The sequence below is a fragment of the Leopardus geoffroyi genome, chromosome A3 (assembly GCF_018350155.1).
Source record: "Leopardus geoffroyi isolate Oge1 chromosome A3, O.geoffroyi_Oge1_pat1.0, whole genome shotgun sequence".
Lineage (NCBI taxonomy): Eukaryota > Metazoa > Chordata > Mammalia > Carnivora > Felidae > Leopardus > Leopardus geoffroyi.
The window spans coordinates 30,981,056-31,006,658 of NC_059336.1; the positions used below are offsets into that span (position 1 = coordinate 30,981,056).

A 25,603-nucleotide genomic window follows, 5' to 3' on the forward strand; every position below is an offset into this window, starting at 1 on the left:
GTCGGTTAAGCGTCCAACTTCAGCCAGGTCACGATCTCGCGGTCCGTGAGTTCGAGCCCCGCGTCGGGCTCTGGGCTGATGGCTCAGAGCCTGGAGCCTGTTTCCGATTCTGTGTCTCCCTCTCTCTCTGCCCCTCCCCCGTTCATGCTCTGTCTCTCTCTGTCCCAAAAATAAATAAACGTTGAAAAATAAATAAATAAATAAAAAATAAAATGTCATGGAAAGGACAAGGGACTAGGGAGAGGGCAGATAAGGAAAACCACTTCCTGAAGGGGTGGCTTTGGAAGCATGGGTAGAACTTGCAGTGTTTGTTGTAATGTTGGTAATAATATCGAACACGGACCGCGTTCATTTCTCTTTTGATCTAGAACTCTGCTCAGAAGCAGGTTCAGGAGCTGAGGGAGAGAAACTTCCCCAGGGACCTGCCTGCCCTTTTCACTGCTGCCTTATTCAGGATGGGAGCTGCCTCCCAGAGTGCTGCTTCTTGTGAATTGTGGCCAGACCAGAGTCCACCCAGTTCAATGATCCGCTTCTCCCCCCAGAGTGTTGTGATTTAAATTCTCTTTGTGAGATAAAGACGTGGCATGAGACATGTTGCCCAGGGAAGTGTGAAAAATGCATCCAGTGTTCAGTTTATGAAGACATAACCCACCTCACTTTCAATTCCATGATCTTGATTGACTTCCTTGTTCATTCATTTAGCAATCTTTATTGAGCACCTACTATGGGCCAGTGAACTGGTGGTAGGATCCCCTCCCTAAGGACAAAAAACAACACCTCAAGGCAACCTGGCTATACGCGTGCGTGACAACATCCCTCACGACCTTGTAACATGAGACCACTTAATCAGACTACATGTTTTGTATGTTACCATGTATGGGAAACAAAAAAATAAAAAATGTATAAAAAACTATGCCACGTGGCGTTTGGGGCTCAGTTCTTCAGGTACAAACCCAACTGAGCAGGGCCGGCACAAATAAAGTTGCTTCCTGGAAAAAAAAAAAAGCCTCGGTGTCACGACCCTGTGTGCAAGAATCCTGCTACAAACTGCTGAGAGCTCACCATCTAATAAAGGAACAGACAGGTAGAATTCTAATTTGGTGTGATGGGGGCAGTGATAGAGATGTGTGCGGGGCAAATGGGGGCACAGACAAGGAAACCCTAACTCAACACCCAGTCAAGGCCAATCGTTCAAGGACATTCTTTGTGTGGTCACACCCTTTCTTCCTGAACACTTGACTGCTTCTAGTCTGTCCAGTGGCTTTCAAGATGGTCATTTACTGTATGAAAAAAATCTCTTCTCTTATAGGCTGGGTGTTCAGAGTAAAGAGAATGAAACATTACTTAAACCATCTCCCTCATATGACATCGATGGCATATGAGCTTTTCAAGAATATCTGTGCTCTGTGCATAGACCGTTGGTTAGATCCCAACAGAGAACGTCAGGGGAGAGAAATTCACCTTTCACCTTACATCCCAAAGTGATACTCAAAGTGACACTTGGTAAAACTTCCTTCTACTCCCTTTCTGAGCATCATTTTTGTAAATAACCTTGCAGCTGATTTTCTCAGCTTCTTGGTAATTGTGTGACCTTTTTTTGTATCAAGGATGCAATTTTGAATATTGTCTCTATAGGCTTACACCTTTCTCTACATTTAGAAAGAAACCACATTAATTTCATCTTGCACTCTTCTTGGTTGGCGATATGGGACTCATTTAGTTTACTAGGAAGGTGCTGTATTTGAAAATCCCATAAATGCTTAAATGCCTTCATGCTACTGTTTAGTATAAGAACCTATTTGAGGAAGTCAAACAGATAGACTGGGGTCAGATAATAAATGTATAGAGTTGGGAATATTAAGGGCTCAAGGATGACCCTCAAGTCTCTAATGTTGACCGGGTGTGTGGCAGGGCCACCAGTTGAGATAGACAATCTAGAACAAAAAACAGTTTGGAGGTGGGAAGATGAGAACCACTTAAATCTGTTGAATTCAAGGTGCCCATGGGGCATGAAGTGGAAATGTTCAGTGACTGCGAATCTGTTTGAGTTGATGAGGGTCAGGACTGGAGGGTGGGATCCAGAAGTTATTAGCATATGGGTGGGAGTTAACACTGAAAAAGGAGGAGCACCTGGGTGGCTTAGTCAGTTAAGCGTCTGACTTCAGCTCAGGTCATGATCTCATGGTTCATGGGTTTGAGCCCCTCATCGGGCTCTGTGCTGACAACTCAGAGCCTGGAGCCTGCTTCGGATTCTGCGTGTGTGTGTGTGTGTCTCTCTCTCTGCCCCTCCCCCATTCATGCTCTCTCTCAAAAGTAAATAAACATTAAAACAATTTAAAAAAAAAACTGAAAAAGGATAAGGTCATTGCAGGAGCACAAGAACAGTGGGTTTGGGCTGATCTTCAAGGGGCAGGTGGAGAAAAGGAGGATCCCCAAATGGAGAAGGGAGGCCCACAAAGACACCAGAAGAAGGCAGTGATATGGAAGGGAAGGGAATATAACATTTCAATGAGGTGGGAACACTGAAGATGCAAAGAACTCCAGCAGGATTTGGACTGAGCACGGGGTAGAGGAAACGGGTGACTTCTGTGGGAAGATGGTTAGAATAGGTATGGTTCAGGGGCGCCTGGGTGGCGCAGTCGGTTAAGCGTCCGACTTCAGCCAGGTCACGATCTCGCGGTCCGTGAGTTCGAGCCCGCGTCGGGCTCTGGGCTGATGGCTCAGAGCCTGGAGCCTGTTTCCGATTCTGTGTCTCCCTCTCTCTCTGCCCCTCCCCCGTTCATGCTCTGTCTCTCTCTGTCCCAGAAATAAATAAACGTTGAAAAAAAAAAAAAAAGATTAAAAAAAAAAAAAAGAATAGGTATGGTTCTGATTTCATGAGTAAAGCAGTAAACAGTCTTCTGGGAGGTGTGGATGAGTGTGGGGGGGGGGTCACAGAACAGAGAGAGGGCAACCTGAAATAAACATTATTGTTTAGAGTCTGAGAGGAGGTTACCAGCAGAGAAAGACAAAGGTCAGGTGTAAGGGAAAGAGGATGACTGGGTCAAAGGCCTTGCCTTGTACGGGAAAGTGTAGATGGCTGGGGATGTAGATAAGTGTAAAAGCACGTGGGGGCTCAGGTCTGACGACCTACTTTTCTTTCTCGTTCAAGTAGAAGGCAGGGTCTTTTGCTGAGAGTGAGAAATGGGGAAAGGGTTTCCTAAGGGCCTTATGAGGACAAAGAAGGTTGGAATAGTCGTGGCGGACAGTGGGAGATAAGCTGCCTCCCCAGAGTAAGAGAATTGCTTAATTCAGGGCACCTAGGGTCAAGCCAAGTTTGGGAACTTGAATTTGTGGCGATTGGTTTTCTCCAGCAGCACTTGGCATCATAAGTGGAGAAAGGAGATTGGAGTCTTGATTCTGGAAGGACATTTTGCAGGCCAGGTGAGCAGAAGGATGAGTGTACAAGGAAATGGAAGTTTCTGGTGAGAGAACAATCCAACAAAAAGCATTCAGTCTGGAGAAAAAAGAAGCCGGGCCAGGATGCAGCTGACATCCTATTTAATGGGGGCGGGTGTGTCAAGGGATAGGACCTCCGGGAGGTAGGAGCCACGTGGGAGGGTAGTTGTCAGTGCAGTGAGCAGGGCATTGGAGCGTTAAGCCTGGAGTGGTGCAGATTCAGGGTTCAGCTCTGGACATGACAGGCTGAGACAAAGTAGAAGCAAGAGGGGAAGAGTTGAGAGACAAAAACAAAATGGGAGGGGTGGCCGCCTACCTGGACATTGGGATCTCCCAGGACAACGTCAGGAAACGGCATGAAGAGGAAGAACCACAGGCTGGAGGCCAAGTGGTTGGAGAACGAGGGCAGGGCTGGAGGCAGGAGTGGGTGGGAAGGGATAGTGTCGGTGAACGTGTGGGTCAGGGAGAGAATTGCCTTTTAAGGACTCCAGGCTTTATGGAGATGAGAGGCGTTATTGGAAGAGCCTCAAAGGCCTTGACTCACGCACAAGCCGGTTCAGTTCTAGTTGGCCCCTAAGGGCCCTGACAATGGGTGGTTTACCCTCAGAAGGAGCCAGGGTCTCCCCAGATGCTCAGAGCCGCGGTGGGGGCTCCCAATGTGCAGAGAGATCAAGGAGGCTCCGACTCCCCTCCCTTGTCATGGGTTTAAAATGCTCTTCTACATGTTTTATCTCCCGCTGTTGTGAGGCTTACAGCACCCTGGTGGCTAAACCATTCAGGGATGATGACCACGAGGCCGTGAGACTTCGGTGGCCAGTTAACGACCAAGAGAAAGAAAAGGGAGGTCTGGAGCTCTCGAGACAAAGCGGGCCATGCCTACAGCTCTGCTGAGGCGTCGCCGTGAGCTCCCAACATCCTAGAAACCTGGGTCCACCACCTGGATTCCATGAGCAAAGTCTTGACTCTGTAAGACTTCGCTCATGTGTATATAATAGGGCTGTTTTCAGAGACAGAGTCACGCATTTCCGGTTCCTAGCGCACAGCCAGTATAAAATTAAAGACGTCTCTTCCCTCACGCCCTTTCTTTGCTACCCAGATACAACGTGCCTCTGAAGCCCTGAGCAGCCACCTGAATGTTACCCTGGATTATTTCCGGAAGGTCTCAGTTCACATCTCTGCCCAGCCAGAAGGAAGGGAGGAAAAGCCTGCCGCTGAGGCCTTCCAACCAAACTATTTCTGCCCTTTGTGTTTCAGGCTCACTGGCCTCTCTCAGGCATGGGGCGATCCGTGTGGGCTTAATGCACAATTGCGCTTTGCAGAATTGAGCTCACACTATAAATAAGACTTGGATTTCAGTGGTGGGATATATAAGCTGTGGGTGGTAGGTGGCAAAAGCATTGGCCTGACCATGGAATTTGTCTAAAACCCTGAGTGAGTGAGTGGGTAAAAATAGTTGCAGAGGAACCTGTCTGGCCCAGGAAACATTAATCAATTTGCAGGGGCCTTGCTCAGGCAATGCTCCAGGGGCTAGGCAGGAGCTGATTCCAGAGGAGCCTTTTAGGATAGGAGGTAATCTGGTGCCAGGAGTTGGAATGGTATTTTGCAGCACTTGGCTTTCTTGTCCCTGGGCAGGTGAAGGAGAAATGAGGGGTTTACCTTCCATGGAGGCTACTGGCCCGACACAATGCCCAACACTAAAAGCTCCTGAAGATCAAAGGACGCTGGATGAAGAGTGCAAGTTTAAGGTCGTAATATAAATGGTAGAAAGTCTTAGGAGAAGAAAATAAAGCCCATTTATCAAGTTGCAGCCGTTTATGGACAGGGCTCTGGAGCTGGGAGCAGACTCCCGGAGGCCAAGCCTCCAGGTCGTTCCCACCCCAACACGGAGAAACCGTGGGGAGTTGTCTGTTCCCCTGGGAGGCCCCAGTCAGGACATGGGAACAGGAGGTTTGGAGAAAGGCAATATATGGGGTCCATGCCTATTCTATGAGGCGCCCACCGCTTCCCAAACCACATCTTGGGCGGCTCCCAGAGTCAGGACGAGAAGAGACGATGGTTCAGAACTGACAGTGCACTTGCTGCCTTGTCCTTTAGTAGACAGGACAGAAGAGGAGAGTACCATCAGATCCTGGGAGATAAGATCTTAGGCAAACTCCCTCAGAGAAATGGGCCGAGATAGGCCGCTGAGCTCTCCTTGATAGGACTTTCAGATAGCCACAAGCAGCTGGCTATCCCAAATAGCTCTCCTTCCTAGCCTATCCAGGGCTTCTTCACTTTGAGAAATTCATTCCTTTGGAGTTAAGCGTGGCAGGGCCAAATGGCCTTCGCGGAGAAGTAACTCCACTCAGGACAACTTTGCATGCATAATTGGACAAGTAATCTCCTTGCAGAGGAAATGGAACCCAAGATGGCATGAGTTTAAATAGCATGATGAGGTGAGGACTCTGAGTAGATGTAGAAATATCTGGAGCATAGTGCCTGATTGATCACTGACACGCCACGGATGCCGATTGAATACGCATTGCAATTTGTCTAAGGAAGGGTTTTCTTTCTTCCTTTCTTTTTTTCTCATCTTCTATTCTTGGTCTATTCACATGAAATATTTAACTTGGATCCCTGGTCTAAAATTAAAAGCTCAGGTTAGAACAAATTTGCGGAAATGAATCACACGCACTCAAGTCGTTCTTGCTTAGAAAAGTTGACCATGGAAAGATATGACCACTCGTGAGCACGGTTCAAGGTCACAATTAATTATTTTTTGTTTGTTTGATTTTATCCCAGTCATAATGGCCCCGTTCCTTGTTCCTATGGAAAACGCTCTCCTGGTATTTCCCACCAATTCTGGCTTTGTGTTCCTGCCTGCTTGCTCTTATTTCTGAACCCCAAATCCTAGGTGGCATCAAAGGGCTCTCTTTGTCATTTCACACCGCACGGGGCTTAATAACCTCATGACTTTTTCCTGAAGTCAAACGTTTCCAAGAAGTCTTGGACAGAGAGAAGTGGGCTGAAGGGAGGGGAGAATGAAGTCGTGGCTGGGGAGCCATGTCACCCTCAATACATCATCTCTGTTTTCCTTGGTTGGAGGAGTAGGGTCACTGGGAGGGTCTGTTGCAAACGACATTGGACAGCTGCGATGGTTTATTTTTAGTGGTGAGAGAGAGGAAGAACTTCCAAAGATAGAACTCGTGCCCATGCTCTGCTCTGTAAGTTCAGACTTGGGGGCGGCTGGCGAAAAGGGCTGGGGGGCTTTGAGCCAGAGCAAACACGCGTGCAAAGCCACCTCAGGTGGAGGGTTGGAAATGGCGGCTGGTCCCACCATAATGCACTTGGAGTGAACTCCATGGAGTTCTGGATTTGGTCCTCACATCTTTTCCAGTGGGATTTACAGTTGGGAGGAGCCCCTTCCTTTCTTAATTGTCTTTTTTCTCCCTTACTCCTGACCCCTTCTTCCCTCCAGTGGCTTTGATAACTTTTCCCATCCCTCTCACTGCTAATGGCAACCCCTGGTCTCCCGGTGCAGGTGGAATGGGTAGGGGATTCGTGTTCGGAACCGGCTACACATGAGCAAAGTAGACAGCGCTTAATAGAGTGTGGCTTAAAAATCACAAAAAGGCTGGGCACTCCCCAAACTTGGCCTTGTGCCCCCTGACGTGCTGCCTGTAGCCCCCCCGTAAGAATGAAGCATTTCCACAGAAAGCGAGTGTAAATGTACAGACCTGACATCTGGAGATTAGTGCTTTATCTGGGAGCAGTGGTGAGCCCAGACCTAGAGACGTGGTCTCTATATTCCTATAGACACGTAGAGATGTGTCGTGGGTCTGAAGCCCCTATTTAGGTGTCTGACCTTGGCTCTCAGAAAAGACTCTGACAAACTCATTCACCCGGAGGGGATTCCGCAGCTCAGCAGATGTTCTGTGGCACATGAGATGCTCTCACATGCAGGGTTTGGGGGACCCTCAAAGGGGCAGAGAAAGACTTTTTGGTGCTGATGTCTGCGGACATCCAGGAAGAGGAACCCTGGCTTCTTTGTTTAGGTTTAAAGGTTGCCTCTCGTGGGGTCTCAGGCAGGATGCGCCTCTGGGAGGCAGACCTTAGCAGGACTCTGTTCAGTCGTTTTTTGTTTTGTTTTTAAATAGGCTTTATTTTTAATTTTTTTTTTCAACGTTTATTTATTTTTGGGACAGAGAGAGACAGAGCATGAACGGGGGAAGGGCAGAGAGAGAGGGAGACACAGAATCGGAAACAGGCTCCAGGCTCTGAGCCGTCAGCCCAGAGCCCGACGCGGGGCTCGAACTCACGGACCGCGAGATCGTGACCTGGCTGAAGTCGGACGCTCAACCGACTGCGCCACCCAGGCGCCCCTAGGCTTTATTTTTAGAGCAGTTTAAGGTTCACAAGACAACTGAACAGAAAGTACCGAGATTTCCCATATACCTCCTTTCCCCACGTACAGCCTTCACCCATTATCAAAGTCCTGTACCAGAACGGTGTTTTCATATTACCTACCTTGATGATGAATCTGCATGGATACATAATTGGTCATCCAAGTCCTGAGTTTACCTTAGGGTTCATTCTTGGTATTGTATAGTTCTTTCTTTCTTTCTTTTTTTTTTTTTTTAAGATTTACTTATTTTTAAGAGACTGAGAGAGACAGAGCACAAGCAAGGAATGGGCAGAGAGAGAGACACACACACACACACACACACACACACACAGAATCTGAAAGAGGCTCCAGGCTCTGAGCTGTTAGCACAGAACCCGACATGGGACTTGAACCCACGAACTGTGAGATCATGACCCGAGCCGAAGTCAGACGCTTAACCAACTGAGCCACCCAGGCGCCCTGCTATTGTATGTTCTATAATATGCATCTACCATTATGGCATCACTGGGTAGTTTCACTGCCTTAAAACTCCTCTGTGTTCTGCCTTTTCATCCCTCTCTCCCTGATAACCCCTTGCAACCACTGATCCTTTTACTGTCTCCATAGTTCTGCGTTTCCCAGAAAATCATATAATTGGAATTATACAGTATGTAGCCTTTTCAGATAGGCTTTTATCCCTCAGTAATATGCATTTAAGTTTCTCAGTGTCTTTTTATGGCTTCATACATAGCTCTTTCCTTTTTAGCGCTGAATAGTATTCCATTGTTTGGATGCACCAGTTTATTTGTCCATTTAGTTACTGAAGGACATCTTGCTTGCTTCCAAGTTTGGGCAATTATGAATAAGGCTGTTACAAACATCGTGTGCGGGTTTTTGCGTGGACTTAACGTTTTCTTTACCTTCTTTGGGTAAGTACCAAAGAACACGATTGTTAGATCACACGGGAGGAATATTGAGTTTTGTAAGAAATCGCCAAACTGTCTTCCAAAGTGACTGTACCATTCTGCGTTCACGCCAGCAGCGAGTAAGAGTTCTTGGGGCGCCTGCGTGGCTCAGTAGATTAAGCATCTGACTCTCGACTTCATTTGGCTCTGGTCCCATCTCACAGTTTGTGAGTCTGAGCCCCATGTTGGGCTCTGTGCGAACAGTTCAGAACCTGCTTAGGATTCTCGATTCTCAATCTCTCTCTCTCTCTCTCTCTCTCTGCTCCTTCTCCATTCTCCCTCTCCGTCTCAAAATAAATAAATAAACTACTAAAAAAAATCCTTGTTGCTCCATAGCCTCACCAAGAATTGGTGTGTTTTGGGATTTGGGCCCTTCTAATAGGCATGTAGTGCTGTCTCATTGTGGTTTTCTTTTGCGGTCCCCTGAAGTCCTAGGACAGGAACATCTTTTCACATGCTTATTTGCCATCTGTGCATCTTTTTATGCGAAGTGGCTGTTGATGTCTGGCTCATTCTCAAATCAGGTTGCTTGTTTTCATATCGTTGAATTTTAAAGGTTCTTTGTATATTTTGGGGAACAGCCATCTTACCAGATCTTCACCAGGCAAATATTTTCTCCTGGCCTGGGGCTTGTCTTCTCATTCTCTCCACAGTGCCTTTTGCAGAACAGAAGTTTTTTTGTTTTTTTTTTTCAACGTTTATTTATTTTTGGGACAGAGAGAGACAGAGCATGAACGGGGGAGGGGCAGAGAGAGAGAGGGAGACACAGAATCGGAAACAGGCTCCAGGCTCTGAGCCATCAGCCCAGAGCCTGACGCGGGGCTCGAACTCACGGACCGCGAGATCGTGACCTGGCTGAAGTCGGACGCTCAACTGACTGCTCCACCCAGGCGCCCCCAGAAGTTTTTAATTTTAACGAAGTTCACTTTATCAATTTTTTTCTTTCAATGGATCGCGTCTTTGGGGTCGTATCTAAAAAGTCATCACAAAACCCAGTCTCATCCAGATTTTCTCCTATGCTGTCCTCTAGAAGTGGCACATTTTGCACTTTGCATTTCATTTCTGTCTGTGATCTACTTTGAGTTAATTTTTGTGAAGGTTGTAAGGTTTGTGCCTAGATTCGTTTTGTTTGTTTGTTTTTTGCATATGGATGTTCAGTTGTTCCAGCGCCGTTGATTTTTAATTTTTAACTTTTTAAATTTATTTTTGAGAGACAGAGAGAGACAGAGCATGAGTGGGGGAGGGGCAGAGAGAGAGGGAGACACAGAATCCGGAAGCGGGCTCCAGGCTCTGAGCTGTCAGCACAGAGCCCGTTGTGGGGCTTGAACCCACAGACTGTGAGATCATGACCTGAGCCAAAGTTGGACGCTCAACCAACTGAGCCCCCCCAGATGCCCCCCAGTGCCATTTGTTAAAAAGATCATCTTTGCTCCATTGTATAGCAAAGTCTAGACCTCTCTTTGAGCAAGGTTAAACACTTCACTGTACAATAAGAATCATGTAATGTCTTAAAGCCATAGTTTTTCCTCAGCTGTGAAAAAGAGAGTAAAAATTCCCACTGGTCAGGAACATCGTGGTCACTAACAGGATACATTTGAAAACCCCTTGGCAGCTATTTTTATTACTTTCCCTTTACAAATAAGGGGATGGGGCTCATTTATTCAGTGGCAGAATGGGCATCAAATTTAATTGTTATTTTTTTATTTTTATTTTTTAACATTTGTTTTTGAGAAGAGAGAGTCAGAGCTTGAGCGGGGGAGGAGAGAGAAAGAGGGAGACGCAGAATCGGAAACAGGCTCCAGACTCTGAGCTGTCCGCACAGAGCCCCACTCGGGGCTCGAACTCACAGACGGTGAGATTATGACCTGAGCCGAAGTTGGATGCTTAACTGACTGAGCCACCCAGGCGCCCCTTAATTGTTATTTTTTAAATCTCAATCTTCTGTTTCTGTCTTTCCTCCCCCTTAGGGTCACAATGTCCCTGGGTCTAGGCCCTTGCTGACAGCATCATGCCATGTCTCTTGTTCTGACAAAGGAAACAGGCTTAGTGCTTGAAACTGTATCTGCCTCTCTGTTTTTTTTTCCCCCTTGTGTTTGCATATTTAAATATTCTTCTAAATGAAATATTCTAAACAATTCATAAAGCAAAGAAGAAACCATAATGGCAATTAGAAACGTTCTTTGTAATTGAACTAAAACAAAACCAAATCACATATCAACACTTGTGGTTATACTTGTAGTTAAAGAGGTACACTTAATGAAAGTTAATATTTTAAATGCTTATATTAGAAAAGGAGAAAGGCTAGGACTCATTTACTTAGCGGGCAATTTAAGAAGCTATAAAAAGAACAGCAAAATAAATCCTAAGAAGTAGAAAGAAGGAAACAAGATAAAAGCAGACATTCATTATTTAGGAAATACACAGTTGAGAGCATTAACAAAGCTAAAAGTGTGTTTTTAGAATATGTGAATAGTCAAACTTTGGCAAGATTAATCAATAAAAAAGATAAAAAACAAAATTAAGGGGCGCCTGGGTGGCGCAGTCAGTTAAGCGTCCGACTTCAGCCAGGTCACGATCTTGTGGTCCGTGAGTTCGAGCCCCGCGTCGGGCTCTGGGCTGATGGCTCAGAGCCTGGACCCTGTTTCCGATTCTGTGTCTCCCTCTCTCTCTGCCCCTCCCCTGTTCATGCTCTGTCTCTCTCTGTCCCCAAAATAAATAAACGTTGAAAAAAAAAATTTTTTTTTTAAAAAATAATAAAAAAACCAAAATTAAATATAAGAAAAAAAAGATGCAAAGCTAAGATACAGAAAAATTAAAAACAGAGGAAGTGTTCTCAGGAGTAGTTTATTAAATAATAAATTGGAAACACATACGAAATGGATACATTTCTTTTTTTATTTTATTTTATTTCATTTTTTTAAATATGGAATTTGTTGTCAAATTGGTTTCCATACAACACCCAGTGCTCATCCCAACAGGTGCCCTCCTCCGTGCCCATCCCCCACTTTCCCTTCCCTCCCACCCCCCGTAGATAAATGTCTTTAAAAATACCACTTAACAAAACAGACTAGAGAGAAAAGAAACTCTGATATTCTATAACTAACTTTCGAAGAATTTGAACTTGCAGTTTAAAATTTTCCTTCCACAATATACTAGGCTCTGGTGGTATTAAAGTCAAGTTTTAGCAAGCATCCAAGTAATCGGTAATTCCCATATATGCAAACTCTTCCAGATGACAGAAAGATAGAGAATACTTCCCAATTAATTTATGATGCTAGTGTAGTTTTGATACCAAAACCAGGCAAAGAGAACTAAAGGAAGGAAACTGACTAATCTCATCCAGGAACTTATTTATAAACTCTTAAACAAAAAATTATCAAGTCAAATTCAGAGAGTATCATCATGAGCAAGTTGGTTTTATTCCAGGGGTACAGGAAGGTTAAACATAGGAAAATCTCTTAACAAATGAAAGGACAAAGACCATGTGATCATCTCAATAGATGCAAGAAAGGCAATTTGTAAAACTATAAATCTATTCATTGTTAAAAGTTCTCAGCAAACTAAGAATAGAAAGAACTATCTTAACCTGATAAAAAGCATCTATAAAATGGTGAAGCAAGGATGTCCTATCTCTCCCCTTCTGTTTAATACTATACTGGAAGTCTTAGGCAGTGAAGTGACTCAAGAAAAATAAATAAAACGTATAACAACTGGAATGGAAAAAACATTGTATTTAACATTGTCTATGGTGAAAAAATAAAAGGGTCTTCATAGAACAGATTATTAGAAATAGAGTATTTGGAAAGATTCCGAATATGAAGTCAAAATACCAAAAAGGTCAATTTTGAAAGCCAACACCAATTCTGAATAGAGCTAACAAACTATGTGCAAAAACACGGGGGAAAGTAGAAAACTTTATTAAAGATATTAGCATATTAACCTAAATAAATGGAGAGTGTGTTATGTTTATAGATGAAAGGACTTAATGTCACAAAGACCAAAATTCTCTCCAGATTCTTCTATAGACTTGATGCAATTTACTTCACGGACTTTGACAAGATGATTCTAAAATGTATATGCAGTAACATGGAGTCCCGATCAGGCCGCAGTGAGCACGGCAGAGCTGTGGGGAAAGTTGGAATTTCTAGGCATTCCTTGGCTTTTCCATGCGGGAAATGTGAAATTGGATTTCTACCCCCCCCGCCAGGCACAAAGATCGGTTCCAAGTAGAATTAAACCTCACATGTGCATGGTACAACTTTTACAAACCAGACAGGAAAAAAATTTTATGATCTGGGAGTGGAGAAGAATTTCTTAAATAAAAACCACAGAGAGCACAAACACTAAATGAAAAGATAGAGGAATTCATCTGTATCAAAACTAAGAGCTTCTTTCCATTAAAAAGCACTACAGAGTGGGGCGCCTGGGTGGCTCAGTTGGTTAAGCATTGGGCTTCGGCTCAGGTCAGGATCTCATGGTTTGAGTTTGAGCCCCACATTGGGCTCTGCTGTCGGCACAGAGCCGGCTCCAGACCCTCTCTGTTCTGCCCCTTCCCTACTCGTGTTCTCTCTCTTTCTCTCTCTCCCTCTCTAAAATAAATATTTTTAAAAATCTTTTAAAAAGCACTCTAGAGTGATAAAACTGCCAAAAGCTGGGATAAGATGTTGTAACTCATTTGTAACAAAGGATTAGTATCTAGAATATATACAGAATTTCCACCATCCGTAAGAATGTAACATGCAACTCAGTAAGAAAACAGGCTGGACAAGAAGCAATAACAGGCATTTCACAGAAGAGAAAACTTACATGGTCCACCAACTAAAAGTAATATATCAAATATTGGGTGGAGTAAAGAGGGAAGGGTATGAAGATGACAGTGTCGATTAATAAACATAGTTCAGGGGCACCTGAGTGGCTCAGTTGGTTAAGCATCTGACTTCAGCTCAGATCATGACCTCACGGTTCGTGAGTTCGAGCCCCGTGTCGGGGTCTGGGCTGACAGCTCAGAGCCTGGAGCCTGTTTCAGATTCTGTGTCTCCCTCTGTCTGCCCCTCTGCTGCTTGCACTCTGTCTCTCGCGTTGTCTCAAAATAAATCAACATTTTTTTAAAAATTTAAAAAAATAAACATAGTTCAGAGTTACTATACCAAGAATAAAAAATCCATATTCTTTGGATTTATAGAATTTAACACCATGAAAACAGCAAACAAACTTAAATGTTTTTGCTTTTCAGGAATGGGACTGAGGGTTCCGTTAGGCAAATAAGCGCTCCTATATTCCTCTAAAAATATGTGCATATATCGCTTTAAAATCAAAGAAAATATTAGGGCGCCTGGGTGGCTCAGTTGGTTAAGCATCCAACTTCAGCTCAGGTCACGATCTCACAGTTCATGAACTCGAGCCTTATGTTGGGCTCTGTGCAGACAGCTCAGAGCCTGGAGCCTGTTTCAGATTCTGTGTCTCCCTCCCTCTCTCTCTGCCCCTCCCCCATTCTCACTCTGTCTCTATCTCAAAAAAAAAAAAAAATTATTAAAAAAAGTTTTTCTTAATCAAAGAAAAAATAGTAAATACATCCCACTTTTAAAAGAAGCAAAATGCTAAATCCATCAGAGCAAATGCACCACAAATAGGCAGCACCGGCATACAACTACACCTACAAAACTTTACCAAAGGACATTAAAAAAGAGAAGCCAATAAAGGAAGGGATCTATATATATAATATTCTGAAATGGGCAGATAACGTTGTAAGGATTCTCTCCCAAATTAACCTATAAATTTAAGCTTTCTCCAATCCAAAATCTTCTTCATTACCTCTCAACAAAACGATCTGGAAGTCCTTTAAAAGAACATCAGAAAAGAATAGCAAAAAAAAAAAAAAAAGTTAGAAAGATTTCATTTATCCTAAAAATTAATATAATATAAAAATTTAGTAATTCAGAGGCACCTGAGTGCTTCCAGTCAGTGAAGCGTCTGGCCTTGGTTAATGCCATGATCTTATGGTTCATGAGTTCTAGCCCCACGTCAGGCTGTTCACTGACAGTGAGAGGCCTGCTTGAGATTCTCTCTCTCCCCCTCTCTCTCTGCCCCTGTCCCACTCACTTGCTCTCTCAAAATAAATGAATAAACGTAAAAAAAAAAATTAGTAATTTAAATGATTTATTCCTGGTAGAATGATAGATAGTCAATGTAGCAAAATAAAATGATCAAACGAACTGATCAAAGAGCATTAAAAAGTGATATCCACAGTTATAGGGGAAAATACACAGTTTTGGGACTTGGATTTATTTGAAAACAATTCTGAAGTCTCATATTACACAATACGTTATTAAGTGTAAAGAAAGTTATGAAATAATTTGTGAAGTTTAATCCCATGTTTGCAAGAAGAACTAAAGTTAAATTTGTACACACACACAAATGCTAAGGATAAAAACAAACGGTAACATTGGCTATCTCCGGTCACTGGCCATAGGTGGTTTTTATTTTCTTCCTTTTTATCAGTATTTTCTATTTTTTTCTGAGAAGACATTCTATTTTTAAAATTTTGGCTAGTTATTTTAGGAAGCATAAAGTAGACCTAAACATTTCTGTCATATTTATTGAAAGATTTTTTTTTTAAACATTCCAAACCTCTGGAATCCTACCACCCGTATTTCTTTTCCATTTGTATGACAAAGATATTAAACATGAAACTGTGGCCCCAAATTTGTTTAATGATTCTTTTTAAAAATATTGGCACTGCCTTATTTTCAACAGTTAACAATGGAAAAAAAATTGATGAATTTCCATGCAAAACAATAACAGATTATGCTTCGGTTGTATAGAAATTTGTTTATTCAGAAGCATCCATTCTCAACCACTTCGGACCAACCAGTGTTACTATCTCTGGCTAAACACGTGTTTTCTTTCCACCACTTTTTCTAAATTGCTCCATGATTTTACAGAGTCATTTTTTTTTTGAGCTGAAATTTTCCATGCTTGGTTCTCTACCAAAGGTGATTTCATTTGGGAAAGATTGAAAAAATGTATAGTCCAAAGTGTTCAGTCATTTTTACAGTTATATAAGGATGAATAAAAACACTCTCTCTATTTGAAAACCAATTTAAAAGCCTGTTTCTTACCAGACAGTAACTCTGAGTGTTTTTGGGGGGAGGTTTAATATTTACATCCCATCTGTCCCCAGATGGTGCTTTTGTCTTTAGAAAGAACCTGTTGTTGATTTCAGTGCTCTGCTTTCTTTGTTTCTTCCCTTTTTTTCAGTTTTTAAAAAAGAGAGGATACAGTATGGTGGGCATTGTGTAGGCCTGGAGTCAGGGGCTGGGCTGCATGGGAGTGCTATGACACACTACTGCCTGACCTTGACCTTGACCATGCTATTCAAAGTCTGATGTGTCTCTTGATAACCCTGTAGGTTGTGAAGATCCCTGTAAGAAAGCTGGCTGGAGCTGGCCAAGCTCTGTGAAATGTAATCAAGTCAACACTGAGAGGCAACTATCTAAAAGGCGTTTTGGTCTCTGTACGATGCTGGCTTACCCTAAAAAGCCTGTGTTAACAGCATTTGCCTCGATTTATGAAAAACAACAGAGACAAACCAGTGAAATGGACTCAGGAAAACAGCACAGTGAGAATTACTCTAGAAGTGGCTCTTTACGGGTGTTTCTTCAACTTTTTTGACCAAAGCTCATGTCCACTGGGGGGACAGTCCCAGAGACACTGTGTTTGATCGCACAGGTTGTGTACTGTGCAATCCCAAGGGATGCCTTTCACAGACCCCTCGGACAATCTCTCCCTCCTGATCCCAGTTGTCAGTGGAGAAGAGAACTCTACCAAGGATTGGAGAGGGAAAAAACCCTCAAAGTTGCAATTTAAGCTTATATCAGATTTTATAGTATGAAACTATGCTCTAGGCACTTAAAAATAACCCAATGATTTTATTACACATACCTTGAGATTTTGTTTGGAAGTTAGTCAAATAACACAAGTTCAGGGGAAGCACACCTAATAATGTGAGACTGATCAAGAAAATTCAAGGGACATTACAATGTATCTACTTTCGCAATAAGAAACTGGATGGTTTCACATGAGCCCAGATGCACATACGTCGTAAGCTCTGATTGTGGAAAACAGTAGGCCAAAAATACTATTGATGAAAATATGCACCCCTGTCGACTGTAGGGTTAACCAGGCAACCACAAAAAATAGATGATTAAATAAAACCAAGAAAAATGTATAAAACGAGAGACCCTTAATATGAAACTACAATCAACTCAAGACAACAATAAAAAATGTTTGTATAGTACCCACCGTGTGCCAGACACTTACCCCAACATTTTCAATATGTTAACTCCTTTTAGATAAATTTCATATATTTATATACATATATATTATACATTTTTATATATCATATACATATATATGATATACATGTAGATTATTTTACACATGATATTTATTTTCTATATTTTTTTCACAAGAAAACTCTGTGAGGTAGGTTTTGTTTTCTCCATTCTGCAGACAAGACACAGAGATGTTAAACAATAGTGTCAATGGCTTCAATTAATGGCCACCCTGTATCCACGCCTTTTGTCCTAGGACTTTGTAGCTTCCACCCACTGTGAATACAGGGCTGGTCCTGGGACTTGCTTTGGCCGCTAGGGTAGAGAGGAAGTGAGAAAAAAATCGGGGCTAACCAACCGGAGGCTCAAAGGGGTCCGGGAGAGCTGAGGCTTCCCCTGGCCTCCAGGCAGCCAAGCCAACTCTGAACACTTTCCTGTTAGTCACTTCCAATATTGATGATACGCAGACGGGGAAGTCTGCCTCTGCTGCGTACGAGGGCAGAACTCTGCATTTACCAGCTGCCTGAGCCACATTTCGGAGAACATCAGCTTCACATCCTCAGGACACTCTTACAACATGCCAAATTACTAGCAGGTTGATTACCGGTAATTATCCCTTGCTGATACCTAAAAATATTTGAAACTGTACATCAGCTGCTTATGATGACAGCAGAAGTGACTTAGTCTTACAGGATGTCGAGCCTCACCAACCAAAGACCACCAGGACTGTATCTGTGGTCAAAGTTAGGTTTATTTAGCTTGTTGTAGCAAAGGGAGAGAGCACACGGGCGGGGGGGGGGGGTACCCACAGGACGGCTTGTCAAGAGGTTCTTCTTATAGGTTTTGGACTTGTGCTGAGTGATTCTTAGGAGGGTTGAGGGAAGTTGGCAGTTGGGTTTGGATGGGATATGTCAGTAAGTAGTGGCCCTGGTGCCATGCCTGTCAGAAAATTGCTATGAGAGTAGATCTCAAATGTTCTCACCACGCACACACACACACACACAAAGTAATTATGTGACAGAATGGTGGTAGCTAACGTCCTCGCAGTAATCATTTGGCAACATATGTGTGGCAGACCAACACCTTAAACTTACCCAGGGTTATATGTCAATTATATCCCGATAAAGCTGGGGGGGGGGGGGGAGGCGGAAAGTGCCGGCAATCTGGTGACGGGGTGTCTCAGTCATTTTTATCCTGGGGGTGGAAGGACCGAAGCAGAGCTGGAGAGCTTGTCACTGGTGAAGAAGCAGCGGTTATTCTTATCAGCAAGTGAAGAAAAGGGTTTCTTTTTGTGGTTGTGGTATGGCCCCGTCTCTGCCTTGTTTCAGGCATGGAGTGGCCTTGCCTGATTATTGTTTATATTCTGGGAAAGCTGTTTATGTTCATTTGGGAACACTTTGCTTCAGCCTAGCTGTTAGCTGCTAGCTACCAGCTGTCAGGGCCATTTTTTACTTTCCGGGAATCACTTCGACACAAGTGAGGGGGACCCCTTTACAAAAGGAGGAGGTGTCCTGAGAGCAGTGCATTCTAGGGCCCATGGGCTGCACACAGGCATTGCCGTGGATGTCCGGAGACCAGAAGGTAGAAGTTGGGGGGGGAGGGTGAGCAACTGTAGCGAGGGTGGTGAGCTGGGCTGGGGAGGGGGTGGGAGGTAGAGGGTGGGGTGAGGAGAGACTACTGGGAATGGGACTTGGACCAGGTGCCTGCATACCAACTTTACCTCTGGCGGTGATTCTGAGAGGGGTCTTAACTACCAAAGAAATGAGCGGGGAGACACATGCAGACTGCCCGTGAAAGCGATGGAATTCAGCCAGCTGGGAAAGGAGGAAAGAGAGGACCTATGGAAAAAGTTGAGCAGAACCAAGCAAAGAGAGCAGCATATCCAGATGAGGCAGGGGACGAGAATGGCTCTGGAAATCATCACTGGCAGTATCCCAAAGAAAATTCCAGAAGTCGCATGGTATTTTCTCAGCAGCATGCATAAAGACAGGGCTTCTAAGTGTCAGGGGACAAAAACCATGAGGAGGTTATGCAAAGCCACCTAGACAAGAACCGCGGAAATATACAAGATTGGGAAGGATTTAGATCTTTTTTTTTTTTTTTTAAGTTTATTTATTTATTTTGCAAGAGAGGTGGGGGGAGGGGCAGAGAGTGAGAGACTCCCAAGCAGGCTCTGCACTGTCAGCATGGGCCCCTATGTGGGGCTCGATCCCATAAACCATGAGATCATGACCTAAGCCCAAACCAAGAGTCGGACACTCAACAGATGAGCCACCCACGTGCCCCAGATATATATCCTTGAAAGGACTCAAATGACTATAAATGGTGAACTTAAAATCACATTTGAGGGGCACCTGGGTGGCTCAGTCGGCTGAGCACCCGACTTCAGCTCAGGTCATGATCTCTCGGTCTGTGAGTTCGAGCCCCGCATCAGGCTCTGTGCTGACGGCTCAGAGCCTGGAGCCTGCTTCGGATTCTGTGTCTCCCTCTCTCTCTGCCCCTCCCCCACTCATGCTCTGTCTCTCTCTGTGTCAAAAATAAACAATAAAAAAAAAGTTAAAAAAAAAAATCACATTTGAAGGTTATAAGGAACTTACCCAAAATGATGTTGGAAAATGAGTGACACACTGAGCAAATCTGAGAATACAGAAAAAAAAAAAAAAAAAAAAAAAAAAAAAACAGGTGAAAACGACAAGAGGGAATACAATAGAAACAGAGGATGGAGAACGGAAAATCCAAACACGGGAAATCCCAGAAAAGACCAAAAACCAATGGAGCGAAAATCAATCCTTCACATTTCCTCAATTATACTTTCCCCCCATTTTGATCTTTCTGAAATTAAGACGCATCTTATATCTTAGTTTGCATGCCATTTCCATCCCCGCCCCAAGTAGTCTGACTACCTTTACAATTGGTGTCATCTTAGAATTGAGAAAATGTGCTAATGTAAAAAATGTCCTGAGCTAAAGAAAGATCCAAATAATGCAGATGGAAAAGGCTCACTCGAGTTCCAAGGAATATGAGTGGAAAATACCCAAAATTAAAGATTTCTTGGCCAAAACTCTTAGAGAAAAAAATCCTCTAGGCTTCCAGGCTTAAATATCAGATTACCCCAAAAGAACAAGTGTTGGGCTGCTTTATCATTGCTCTTGAACAACAAGGGTTGGAAGCTCACAGACGTCAAAAGTTGTGGCCTTGGAATTTTTTTACTCAGCCAAGTGGTTCGTATTTCATAGGTACAAAAGATATTGCTGGGACCTTCAAAGTGCATCAGTCAGGGCTCTCTAGCAAAACAGAACCAATAGGATAGAGAGAGAGAGAAAGAGAGTAAGAGATTTCGTTTAAGAAATTGCCCCATACGGTTGTGGGGCTTGGCAGGCTGGCAAGCTGGAAACTCAGGTAAGATTTCCACGTTATAGTTTGAGGCGAAATTCCTTCTCCTTGGAGAAACTTCAGTTTTTGCTTTGAAGGCTTTCAGCTGATTAGGTGAGGCCCACCCATGTTATGGAGCGTAATCTTCCTTACTTAACATCAGCTGATTGTAAATATTAATTACATCTACAAAATACCTTCTCAGCAACATCTAGATTGGTATTTGACCAAATAACTGGGCACCATAGCCTAGCCCTGTTGACACATAACATTAACCATCACACAAGGACTTGCAAAGGATGTCAGCCTTCCTTAAAACAAATGTCTTAAAGGTATTTTCCAAATACAAAACATAAAGTTGAGCAAACCATGGTAAAAAGGCTCAGAAACCAGTTAAAGTAAAAGCCTGAAAACTGTACATCTGTTTCTAAAATTGAATGGAAAAGCCAAAACTATTCTTGAAATGAAAGGGCTCTAGTGTTAAAAATAGTGTAGTAACTATAGTTTTGATATGAAACCCCAGATGATATTAACAAAAAAAAGGGGGGGGGGAGAAAAAAGGAAATGAAGTTTTTATCTAAGGTTGAGAAAATAAAAAGGTGCCGATTTATATGCTTGACTCAGAATTGCTAGGAAAATATAATTTAAATACTTATTCCCGAACACTGAATTAACAACTAGTCAAATATTTTAAGTGATGTCTTATCTTCCAAAACACTGGCAACAGTATAATCTCACCCTCGGCTTGTGGATGGATACCAGGCACTGTAATGATCTCTGAGCTCTGTGTCCCTGCATGAGTAATTCACACCTGTTAACAACTAACCCATGGTTCTCAACCCCTGGGTGTGTATTAGAATCCCCCTAAGAGCTTGTACACATCCTGAAGCCCTGGTGGCACCCACGACTTGTGTGATCCCACAATCTCTTGGGATGGGGCTCAGCTACCATTAGTTGTTAGAGCTGCCCAAGCAATTCCAAATTTGTGCAGCCAAGTGTGAGAACCCCGAGCCTAGGCCGTTGTCCTTCTTATGTTTCTTTGAGAAATGGCATTCGACTTTGGCACAAAATTGCCCAGTTACTTGCCCCTCTACTTTTCCCCTGAGTCGCCTTTTCAGTGATCCTTGCTTATTTGGTTACAATCCGTAGCTCACTACTCACAGTACAGTCCAAGGACCGGAGGCCTATCATCTCTTGAGATTTTGTTGGGAATTCCCCCCTTCCACGGCCCTGCCTTTCTAGGTGGCCTTCTTGCCTCCTAATTTCCCTTCTTCCAACTTCTAACAGAAGGCTTTTTCCAAAACACAAATCTACTCATTCGGTAACCCCCTCCATAAACAATGAGAGACTCTACCTCTCCTCTATACTAACTCCAAGGTCCTAAAAGTGGAGTTTAGGGTTCTCTGAGGGTTTGTCCTCTTTATCTTGTCCCAAACGTCCTTCTCAGCCTCATTTTCCACCCTCCTAACTCCACGGTACAGCAGGCCATTTGCCATTCACCAAATGGATAAGCCCTTTCACACTTCAGTTATTGGGCAAATGTTTTCTTCAGCTGTGAATGCCCCTTGACCCATTCTCCCACCAAGTCTTTCCTTGAGGCTCAATTTAGATGCCACTCTGCTGTGAGGCCTTCCCCAAACCCCCAGTCAAAAGAAATTTCTCTTGTTCTTTTCTTGTAGCCCTGGTTTCATTCAATCTTATGTGCTAACTTGTCTGTTTTTCCTCCTAGAATTTTAATCCTTTGTGGGGAGGAACTATGCCCTTTGGCCCCTGATCTTCCAGCGAGTGCTTCTAGAACAGATGTCATGGGTCACATTCCAAATGCCTGTAGGTGAATTCTTTTAGCAGGGTCAAGCCGCCCCACATTCCAAGGACACTTCAGAGGGCAAGACCAGCCCACACTTTATTTCGACATGAGTATTTATTTGCGGAGTCTCTGACTTTGGCTTATTAAGCAACTCCTTGATATTTCATGGAATTGTCACGCTTTCTCATTATCTTCATTTCTTGTTCCGCTGGCAGAGTGCTTCCCATGTCCTGACAATTTTTCATCTCACTCATATTGACACTTCTTTCTGGGGGCCCCGTTTGTTCAAGTCAGACTGAAAGAGTGAATCAACTTTCTAAGAATGATGACTCAACTTCTTTTAAATCTGCGGACAATATAGGAAGCTCAAACTAAAAGTCTAAACAATTGCCCAGGAAGGTTTGCTTGGGGAAAGGGTGTGGAATTTCAGCGTCAACTGATAAGAGCATTCATGCCTTTTGGCAATTTCCAAAGAGAATAAGGCTGCCTGCCTGCCTGCAGGTGCACTCAAAGACAACTAAGGAATTTAACCGAAGAGCAAGACTATCTCTACTCAGGAATCATACTAATCAAGCAGTCACAGATTCCTGCAAGAGCCTCTGTAGCATGGGGCTCTGACAAGCTAGCACACAAGCCAAGCAGTCCAACTGTGACTGCCAGATGCCTAGTGTTTGGACTAAACACACCAAAAGTTGACAGACAGAGGTGACTCTGGAGGTGACAAAGTCCTAGATGAAAGCCATCTTCACGGACAATATATTTTCCCAAATGTTTTTGCCTTTCTGTATAACCTGATCCAAATGTTCTCTCCCTGTTGCAGACAAATCTTTTACTATGTGGTATGATGATAGGATTTTATTCGTACAGAGCCCCCAGGGCAAGTTCCAAGCACTAGAAGTCAAAGTCTGTGCTTGTCTTCCACTTCAAGCTCCTACCCTGTGCTCTGTCACATTGAAAGAATAAACCACGACCGAGGAAGAGATGAGATCTGAGAAACAGAGAATCCAACCCAGGAGAAATACAAAGGGAATTTCAAAATGACAATAAAAATACATCTCAACGTCATCAGGCCTAATGTGTTATTAACTCTGATAAAAGGAGAATAGAGGTTCCCAGAGGGCAGGTATCCACTAGAAAAATAGAAACTATAGATTGCTTGATATGAGTGATCTTTTGGAAAATCATACTGAGAAGCTATTGGAAGATGTAGGGGGAGTTAGCAAAGGGCAAAAAGAAGTCTAAGAAAATTGGAAGCAAGTCAATTATTAACTTCAGGAAAAGCAAAGAATGAGAAACGAGACATTGTAGTATGCTACAATGCTCAGTTGTGAATAATGTTTATATAGACATGACAATGTGAACATAAAATATTATTTAGCCCCTAATAGTAATATTATATTAAGACAAATACACTAACAATAGAAAATTAACTCAATGTTCTTAGTCCAAGACCAATTAAGTGGACAAAAATTAAGGATATAAAAACATAAACTAATAACCAATAAGGTAGTTATCGATGGAACTCTATACTCTATTAAGTGTGAGTACATCTTGACAGGTGTACGTGATCATTCATGATAACTGACCTCATATTAACCACCAAGAAAAGCTCAATAAATTCCACAAAGCAGAAATAATACAGATAACGTTCTCTGATCACATTAAAATAAAACTAGAGAATCATAACATCAGAAAAAAACTGATTAGAGAATTTTAAGAAGAGCCTATTTTGAATTCTTGCTACTCAAATAGTAGTCTGTAGACAGAAGCATCTCCATCCCTCTGGGCTTGTTAGAAATGCAGACTCACAGACCTACTGAGTCAGTGTGAGAAGTGAGCTGATTCATTTTCAGATATACCAAATAAAAGCTGTTAGCAATAGGTTTATAACTTATTGGAAGTATGTACGAACCCTCCCCCCAGCAAAGATGGAGTCCCAAACTCTTAAGACACTTCTTTTCCTGGTTCTTCTTCCCCTCTTCATTTCGTGGGCTTATTTTTCGTGGTCTTTGCAATCAGCGCGTGCCAAAGAACTGAAGTGTCTGAGTCATCTCAAGGAATGTACGTTTGTCCCAATCAGACTACTTTTTGGCCTTACGTGGGCATAGGCACTTCCGGGTAAGGCTGTAACCTCTGTAGTAGTCAGCCAATGAGGAATTAAGGGAGGGACTTCACACTAGGAGATAAATTGCCTGCTGTCACTGTCCGGAGTATGCCTGTTCCTCAGACACCTGCTCTTGTAAGAACATTGATTCAAGCCTCCCTTCACTGGGCTCTGAGACTCTGTGTCCCTCCTCTGATTGGGTCAGTGGGCTTATTTCTCACAGTTGGCATCTGCATTTTACAAATTAACCCAGGGGATTTGCAAGTACATTCATGTTTATCTAGTGCTTTGGACTGAATGTTTCTGTCCCCTCGAAATTCCTGTTAAAATCTAATCCCCAGAGTGATGGTATTTGGAGATGGAACCTCTAAGAAGTAATTAGTTCATGAGGTTCCATGGAATCCTCATGAATGGGATTAGTGCCTTAAGAAGAGGCCAGAGACCTAGTTCACCCTCTCTCTGCCATGTGAGTTTACAAGAAGTCAGCCATCTGCAAACCAGAGAGGGCTCTCACTAACCCATCTGTGCTGGCACCATGATCTCAGACTTTTCGCCTCCAGAACTGTGAGAAATACATTTCTGTGGTTAATAAGCCACTCAATTTATGACATTTTGTTATAGCAACCTGCTCTAAGACACACATTATTTCCAGAAAACGATGATAATTTATTATTATTATTTTTTACATTTATTTATTTTTGAGAGACAGAGAGACAGCACAAGTGGGGAGGGGCAGAGAGAGAAGGAGACAGAATCCGAAGCAGGCTCCAGGCTCTGAGCTGTCAGCACAGAGCCCGACGCGGAGTTCCAACCCACAAACCGTGAGATCATGACCTGACCCGAAGTTGGACCTTCAACCAACTGAGCCACTCAGGCGCCCTGCAGAAAACGATGATCATTTAAATAAATGCCAGAACTATGGGTCAAAAACAGATCAGAGCTCAGAAGAATTTTAGCCATAAGGAGTGCCTGGGTGACTCAGTCAGTTGAGAGTCCAACTCTTGGTTTGGGCTCAGATCATGATCCCAGCTTCGTGGGATCAAGCAGCACTTTGGGCTCCACATTCAGCACATGGAGCCTGCTGAAGATGATCTTTCTCCCTCTCCCTCTGCCCCTCCCCTGCATGTACTCTCTATCTCAAATAAAGAAAAATTTAGCCTTAGATATTTATATTGAGAAAAGTAAAACAAAGAGAATCAATGCATTAAATATCCAACTCAA

General features: G+C 43.3%; 1 long non-coding RNA gene across 1 annotated transcript; it reads right to left on the reverse strand.

Moving 5' to 3' along the window:
- Positions 1 to 17,240: 17,240 nt before the first annotated feature.
- Positions 17,241 to 19,736, reverse strand: LOC123579659. Its single transcript, XR_006702877.1, has 3 exons — positions 19,697 to 19,736; positions 18,854 to 18,913; positions 17,241 to 18,334 (listed from the first exon to the last, which is right to left on the reverse strand). It is a non-coding gene; the product is annotated as an uncharacterized LOC123579659 (long non-coding RNA).
- Positions 19,737 to 25,603: the final 5,867 nt, after the last annotated feature.